The 8,726-nt window shown below is 39.5% G+C and overlaps 1 long non-coding RNA gene across 1 annotated transcript; it reads left to right on the plus strand.

The window, feature by feature from the left end:
• Positions 1-4,394: 4,394 nt before the first annotated feature.
• Positions 4,395-8,152, plus strand: LOC144456887 (uncharacterized). Its single transcript, XR_013486084.1, has 2 exons — positions 4,395-7,410; positions 7,900-8,152. It is a non-coding gene; the product is annotated as an uncharacterized LOC144456887 (long non-coding RNA).
• Positions 8,153-8,726: the final 574 nt, after the last annotated feature.

Raw genomic sequence — 8,726 nt, forward strand, 5'->3', positions numbered from 1 at the left:
GAAATTCCTAGAAGATAAAAGAAAAGGCATTAATAAAAGTTATGATTTCAGATGTCTATAAAAATGTGTATACAACAAGAAAGATGCAAAGAGGTAAATTTCCCTTTGTAAGTGTCAAGTCCTGAAATAAATCAAACTAATAAGTCGAGGAATAAGGTGTCTTTAATCAAGATAACAGGGTAGCAAATTGCCATCCTGGGGATGTCCCTCCAAGAGACTTACAGGAAGGGCTTTTACACTTTTAGAAAAAAATGGGGGTGGGATCATATTAAGTAGGAAGGCCTGGTCATGAGACTCCAACTATCAACAATCCAGGCAAGGAAACCCACTTCATTCTGCTTTTTGTGGAGTTTTGTTTGTTTTTTTACCCTTCATGATCTAATGCCATAAATCTCAATGAGGAACACAAGAACATCAAAAGCCACTTTGGCAGCTGATCTGGCTCAAGCTGGCTTTGTTTACAGGCAGTTCCCAGTGTGGGAATTTAGCTCAATCTAACTGAGAGTAAATGCCTCTAAGAGTAGGAATGGCAGGACATTACTAGATGCTGACATTACTAGGTTTCTTCAGGGGGAATGGCAGATAATAGGTAATATTACATTTGATATTAACAATTTTTTTTTGTCACAGGTAGCTCTAATACTTGGTTCTGTGAAATCCATGACTAAAGTATGGGTTTTGAATGTCATATTTAATTAAAAAGAAACAGGATACCTAAAGGGAAGGGGAAGAGACGTACACTAAGACAATATTTTCCTGTTAGAAAATCTCAGAACCATGTTTGTACAAACTCAGGAGAGAATATTTAGGGGATAGAAACAGATAACTAAATATAAGCTAATTGAAGAAATGGGAAGGTATTTAACAATTGAAAGGATGAGAAAAGGATTGTTGAAAGGAATGACATCTACTGAAGAAAACTAGGTATTCTAAAGGAGTGGGGGGGTGATAAGAGAGGGCATTTACTCTGAGTGAAGACGCAGAAACAGGAGATGGTGGAGAAGAGCTTCATTGAAATCTAAAGTGGTTTCAGTTGAGTTAAAATGTCTGGTTTGGCTAGGAATCATGAAGGGGTTTTAAAGTCTGTGAAAGGAATGGCAAAAGGGTCTCAGATTGAAAAATACTTTTAAATGTCATGCTAAGAAGTCTGAGTTTCATCTCAGGCAACAAGGAACCATCAAACATTTTGGAACAAGATGTCAGCTGAGACAAACTGGTCTCTTTTGCAGGCCCTGATTTTGAGGACTTTTACCCTGTTCCCTCCCTCAAGATTCACGTGGTTAGAACAACCAGAGATTGAGACTGAGGTAGAAATTTTGTTTTCCGTACATTGTTCCTTCCAACAGTTTCACACGGGAAAAAAAAAAAGGCATTTAAACATAGGCTCAGATTGAGACCTTATAAAGCATTTTGTTATAGGTATGCACATATATATATATATATATGTATATATATATATATATATATGTTTGTATGCATGCATGTATATCTTTTTTGATGTTGTTGTTGTTGGGAGTTGTCTTATCAGGGACTCTCTTAACTTACCTCTCTAGTTTATAGCCTGTTTTATTTGGCACTGTTTTCCATTGTTCCTCAAACAGTTCTAGATGAACTGAATTGAGATAGGACACTTCACATCTGCCATTTTTGTTGCAAAATCACTCATTCATAAATGTGAAAGATTGAACCATTCATTCCTTATTTGGGTGCACATATATGTAATGACTTTTAGAATTTTAAATTAATAATACATCTGGAATTTGTATCATAAGGTATAAAATACTAATTTAATTTAATTATTTTTTTGGCAGCCTACCTTCCAGTTTTCCCAGAAGTTTTTATTGAATAAACAGTACCTCAGTTGTTTCTATTTATCAAACATGAGACTGCTGGAAATACTTATTTCTATATTTTGATAGTCTAATCTATTCCATTTTTCTATACACATACTATATATACATATATACATATACACACATACATATATATCATATGTTTATCTTTCTAACCATCTACTTGCACGTGTATAGGCATATATTTACTTCAAAACCATCTTTTTTTCACAAATACACATCTAGTAATCCTTTCAAGGGAAAGCCAGAGAGAATAGGAGTTAGTGACCTGGAGGAGAAAAGAAAAAAGGAAAGGGATTAGAGCAATTTTAAGAGGCTGTTAGGAAGGACAGGAGATATCTCTTAGTACCTTCTTTCATGAGGTCAAATACCTATAATGATGCACCAAAATGCAGAGATGAGATTTGTTTTGAGAAAGCAAGTGACCTCTGGGAAGGTAAGAGGAATATGAAGAAAGTGATCTGGGAGCTGGGACTGAGTTTCAGTGACCCACAGCTTCTGGAGTCAGTAACACAGGATGGCTTTACCTTGAGTCTAGGGTCCTGAGACTGCTCCAGGCATGTGAGACATCTTCCAAACAAGCCGAACAGAGGTGTAGGCAGGACTTAGGAGAAGAGGGCAAAATGGCAGCAGCACCAAGGAGAACAAGCAGGAGTCACCAGGTTCAGGCCAAGGTCCCGAGGCAAAAGTCAAAAATCCTCCATAGACTTGGGAGTGTAGTGAAGGCCAGTATCATAAATATAGCCCTGGGTCACTCCCCTAGTGCTTAACATGTTACCTGCTGAATGGGGTTAAGTGTATGTATGCCAAATTCCAGGCAAAAACAATACCAGAATTGGGATGAAGGGGTAGAGGTAGGGGAGAGCTCAGATAAGATATTCATCATGGGAAGTTACTAATGAGGGGGATGGTAGTGATGCTTGGGAACCCACTTGCTTTTCATTGATAAGCTCTCAGTACTTCTCTATGGAGATAGCCCAAGCAGCAGGTCTATACCTACAGCTCTCAGCCAAGCTACTAACAGGATGAAAAAGTCCAGGACTAAATTGCTAAAGCTACTGTCTGCACTCCACTGTAATGAGGGTAATGACATGAGGATGTTAGTAATTCTTGTTTAACTTCCAGGAGATCTAGAAAACTGGATCAAGGTGGTCTGGGTTTCAGTAGCTATAGGCTCAGGGTCAAGCACAGTTTCAAGCCAACAATGCTAACAATGGACCCTGGATAATGGAACCAAGACTGTGCCAGTGCTTACCATGTTTTGTTCCTGAGACATTTAATCCCTTAATGGCTATCACATCTTATACCCCTGTGAATGTGAAAATAAATGGATTTGAGGAAATCTAAGGTATTAGGATAAGGGGGATAGGCTATAATATTTTTTGTTTGTTTGTTTTTCATAACCTTGCCTTCCATTGATTTAAATGTTATGATTATTTTTGCTTATGCCTCCACACTCAATGGCCAGAGGACCACTAGTATGGTATGATATAATGGAAATTCCCTTAGTGTATAGGTTGGACTAGATGCTTACTGAGATCTCCTATTTTGAAATTTATCCTTCTGTTTGTTCTTGATTTGTGATAATCACATTATTAAAAATGTGAAATCACAAAAGAGATCATGCAGTGCACCCTACTCATTCTATACACAAGGTAAATTTGGCTCAGGAAGCAAAGTAACTTGCCCAGTCACATAACAGGCTAGTCTGTCCCAGGCTGAGAGATAGGGCCTCCTGGTATCTACGTAAATGTTCTTTACATGATAGTATAATGCTGTCAGCAACATAAGAAAAATAATGCTCCCTATACAAAACTTTAATCAAAAAAAGAAAAATCATACAATACATAAATTCATATTAAAGTGAAATATTTTATCACAAATAAGATAATTTTGATCCTTATAATTTTACTTTTACTCAATTTTTAAAAATCCTTTGTAGAAAGACAAGACCAGAATATAGGCCAGTTATATAGTAAGAATGAAGTTTAACCAGTTGATATCTTGGATACTCCACTGAGAGTTATCAAGTCAAGAAATATTTTTTATGAAGTGACTACTATGTCCCAGGCCCTGTGCTAACTGGTTGGGAATAAAAATACTGGGCCTTGCCTTCAAGGAGCTAACGATCTAATGGGCAAAACAATATGCCAACAACTATGAACAAATAAGATAAATACATAACGAATTGGAAATAACCTTAGAGAGAAGGCACTAAAGGAAAAGTAAGAAGGTGTCTTGCAAAGGGTGAGATTTTAGCTCAGATATGAAGAAAGGCAGGGAAAGCTGGAAGTGAGGAAGTGAAAAAGCAGAGAATTGCACTCATTGAGGACAGTCGATGAAAATTAATAGATTAGGAGATGGAATGTCTTCTGTGAGGAAAAGCAGGAATGCCAGCGTCATTGGATTGTGGAGTACTTACAGGAGAGTAATGTGATATCAAAACAACTTAAGAGTACACAAGGAACGATCTTCAGAATGTTAAATAGATGTCAAATAAACCCACATGTTTGGAAGGGCCTAAAGATGAGTCACAGGGTGAAATGGAAATTGGAAATTCCCCTTTAAATTAATAAGATCACTCAAATAAATAGGTTCAGTTCAAATCTCGGTCATGACCGTTCCATATCTCCTGAGTGTTCTTGGCCTAGCATTCCAGGAACTAGCCATTCCTAGGTCACGTTGACATGGAGGGTTGGCTCCTCTCCTTGTGAGACGTGATGTTATTAAAAAACAAAATACCAAGCCTCAGGCGGATGGGAGCATGGCTAAGGTCAGATGTGTATTGGACAAACCATGAATAGCGTATGCATCAAAAAGGGCTTCTTGGCCCCAAGCCTTCTTTGTTTAGAACAATATAAAAACACTGCGTCCTGTAAGCCCACTGAGCCTCACCCGCGGGAAGGACGCTTCGCCCGGGAAAATCTTTACACAATTCAAGTTTGTATGGGCTGCAACGGGGCTCCCAGCCGTTGATTGACTTTGGAGGTTCCCTTGAATTGGTGATGTATTCTCTTCCATTACCGACTCTCTTGATCGGTGCTATATTATTGATTGTTCTTATTATTTATGCTTTCTATGCAAATTCAAACTATCTGTGCTTTACTTCTTCTAAATAAATTATCTATTTCCTATTATTTTCTGGTGCATTGGAGAGTGTCATTTATAGGAGCGAATCCGAACCTCACTAAATCCTATTAATACAAAATTGGCGTCACGAACAGGATTCGCTGTATAAATGCCTTTCTTTAAGAGAAATGTTGAGCCCCGGGCTCCGGTAGAGGTCCCCGGTTGGGAGGACCCTCCGTTTTCCTCGCTCGCAAAAACCTGGTCACAGTGTACAGGACCTAGTGAGGATTGGGGGTGTTGGGGGTTCTCGTTTGGGGTGCGACGGATGGGCCGGTTGCCAGCAGGGATAATGGGGGATACGACCAGTACATCATTTCCCTCCCTTTTGGGTTGTTTGCAGCCAGACAGCCAAAGGCTGCAGCAGGACTCTGAAAAGTTGCCTTCATTCTCCCCCTCTCCCTCCCCAGGTAACAGCAGCTTCAAAGCAGTGCGTGGATGGGAGAGGGAAAGAGAGAAGAATACTTTATTACTTAGGTTATATGGTTGGTAGAGGGCAAGTTGGGAAGGATTGTTGAAGTGTTAGGTCAGAATTAGAAAGGAATGAGATATGTACAGGTTTTAAGGGGATTTTAAATCATTAGAAAGAAAGGCAAGGAAGTTTAAGCATGTAGGAGAGAGGAGTGTGTGTAGAAAATTTGAAGGGTGAGTAAAAGGAAAGTGCATGCTGTAATAGCTGTAGCAAATATGAATTGGGACCCTGATACTTGGGAAGGTGATATTTGGGATGAAGATGATGATAGGTGGGGGGAAGTAATAGAGGAAGATGTTCCGGATGTTGTAGACGGGGAAGCTCGGCCGATAGATAGGAGAAAAGCCGAAAAGGAGGGAGCTAACCCACCCCGGGTGACTGAAATCACGGAAGATTACTCCCAAAGAGAAATTACTGATTTGCTTAGTAGGTTTTCACAGCGATCAGGAGAGCCTGCAATCTCCTGGCTTGTAAGATTAAGTGATGGGGGAGCTGGAGGAGTGTGGCTAGACCCCAAGGATTGTCTAAAATTTTTGAGTTTGACCTCTATATTTTAATACAGGCAGAGAATAAAGAGGTGGTAGAGAAAAGATTAACTCAACTAATAGAACATATGAAGGAGAAGGGATGGGAGATTAATCCTGATAAAATTCAAGGTCCAGCTCAAAGTGTGAAGTTTTTAGGAATAATTTGGAATAAGGGTCATAGAGAAATCCTCCCCAAGGCCAAGCAAAAAATATTAGATTTTTCACCTCCTAGGGACAAAAGAGAAGCTCAAAAGTTCGTTGGGTTGTTTGGTTTCTGGAGAATCACATTCCTCATTTAGGTCAGATTTTGAAGCCATTGTATAAAGTTACCCGGAAAAAGTATGCATTTGAATGGGGGGAAACAGAATCGAAAGCCTTTGAGGAAGCCAAAATAGCTATTCAAACTGCCCTGGATCTTTGGCCTGTACAGCCAGGGCCGATGGAATTGCAAGTTACAGTTTTGCATGGATATGCTGATTGGAGTTTATGGCAAAAACAACAGGGCAGGAATGTTCCTTTAGGATTTTGGTCGCGAAACTGCCACCTGCTGGCCAAAATTATACTCCTTTTGAACAACAATTATTGGCTGCATATTGGGCCCTGGTAGAGACAGAACATTTAACTTTAAACCATGAAGTTGTATTGAGGCCAGCCATACCCATTATGAGTTGGATTATGGGGACCCCCGCCTCACATAAAATAGGACATGCCCAAGAATCATCAATTATTAAATGGAAATGGTATTTGCAAAATAGAGTCAAGACAGGCAGATCGGGTATTTCCACCTTGCATGAAAAGGTATTAGAATTACCAAAACATTCAAATGATATTGATATACCACCAAAGTCTTATGATCAATCACCTGTTTCTTGGAATAATGGATATGATTCTCTAACCCCCGAGCAGAAGAAGCATGCTTGGTTTACTGATGGCTCGGCTAAATATATAGGATCTAAGCGATGTTGGAAAGCTGTAGCCTATAACCCTTCATGCAATACTATTTTGGAAAGCTCTGGTGAAGGCCAGAGTAGCCAATGGGCCGAATTAGTGGCTGTCTATCAAGTAATTCAAAAGGAACAAGGTGGCCAATGTTATATATATATACTGATTCCTGGGCCGTAGCCAATGGCCTAGCAGTTTGGATGCCAATTTGGAAGAAACACGAATGGAAAATTAGAGACAAAGATGTGTGGGGAAAAGAATTATGGGAACAAATATGGGAATGGTGTCAATGTACTAATGTATCTGTATTTCATGTAGATGCCCATGTGAATCAAGATTCTGTGGAACGTGAGTATAATGCCCGTGCTGATGAATTATCCAAACTTCAAGGAAAAGCTTTAAAGGTCACCCCCAGAGAGGAAAATGAAACACAATTAGGAAAATGGGTCCATATCACCGCAGGACATCTTGGCGCTCTTGCATCTTACAGGTGGGCATTAGACAGAGGGATAACATACCTCTGGATCTATTTAAGCAAATAGTACAAAATGCATACAATGTCAATTATTTGCTCATCGGCCTGTGCCGAAGAAAATCACTGGAGAATTGGCTAGAGGGTCTTTACCTGCTCAAATTTGGCAAATAGACTATATTGGACCATTACCTGTTAGTCAGGGGTGTCAATATGCCTGCACTTGTGTGGACACCTACTCTGGGGTATTAGTTGCCTGCCCCTATAAACGGGCTACCCAGAAAAACACTTGTAAAACCCTAGATATTATTTCTCTTTATTATGGGACCCCCCTACAAATACAGAGTGATAATGGTACTAAAGTTTGGATAAAGAAGCATCAATCTGATAGACCAAGGCCAGCTGAGCTCATAGCACAAGGAAACACTAATACTGCCATAGTAGTATACCCTGGTGATGATAAATGGTATCATGTCCCACTAACCCAAATGTTTTTACGATGTTAAGTGTTTTACAGTGTTTGCCTGCTATACGCTAACTATGGCATGGACTCCAGGTATTCCAGTGGGGAATCCTCAGCAAGGACCGCGTACTGATTCCATCTACGCTGGTGAAAACAACACCCACATCATGAATTGGTCATACCCATTCAACGTAGAAGTTTGGGACGCCCCTTTATTTCCCCTAATGAGAATCAATTTAACTAGTTTTAACCTAACTGTAACCGCAGCAAATGGCACTAATATTTCTTGTACTCTTACAGACTGGCCACCTAGTCCTTATTTTCCTCGCAGAGCACATTCATATAATTGGACTCTTGTAAACTTAACACGGACTTTTACTATTGCTACATCGAATGAAAGTAACACTAGAAATAACAATTATTTTTATTGTCGTAACACCTCCAATGGGCTGTATGAAGAATATCTAAACCAATTAGTATGGGTTGTACCTGTGACTCCAAACCCCCGGAATAATTCGTGTCCCCCTCATGTACTAACACCTCTATCTTGCAACACAAAATAGTGTTTCATTATAATGTAACTTTTCCCTCTTTAGAAAGTTGTGTCAGGAAAAAAAGAGCTTGGTATGATACATTACTTGGTGGTGCAGGAACTGGTTTGGGTATAGTTAATTCTATAGACCTTGAGACCTTGGCTAGCAGACTGCGCAGTGCTGGACAAGATGTTTCTCAAGCTTTGACTGTGAATGCCCAATGGTTACCCACAACGATCCTGCCACACCAAAATACATTACAATATCAAGGCCAATTTTTACAAGTCTTTAATAATAGCATCCTCGTTAATTTACACCTTATGAAAAACATTGTGTTT

The sequence above is a fragment of the Phascolarctos cinereus genome, unplaced genomic scaffold (assembly GCF_003287225.1).
Source record: "Phascolarctos cinereus isolate Bilbo 61053 unplaced genomic scaffold, phaCin_HiC Scaffold_4;HRSCAF=312, whole genome shotgun sequence".
Taxonomy (NCBI): Eukaryota; Metazoa; Chordata; class Mammalia; order Diprotodontia; family Phascolarctidae; genus Phascolarctos; species Phascolarctos cinereus.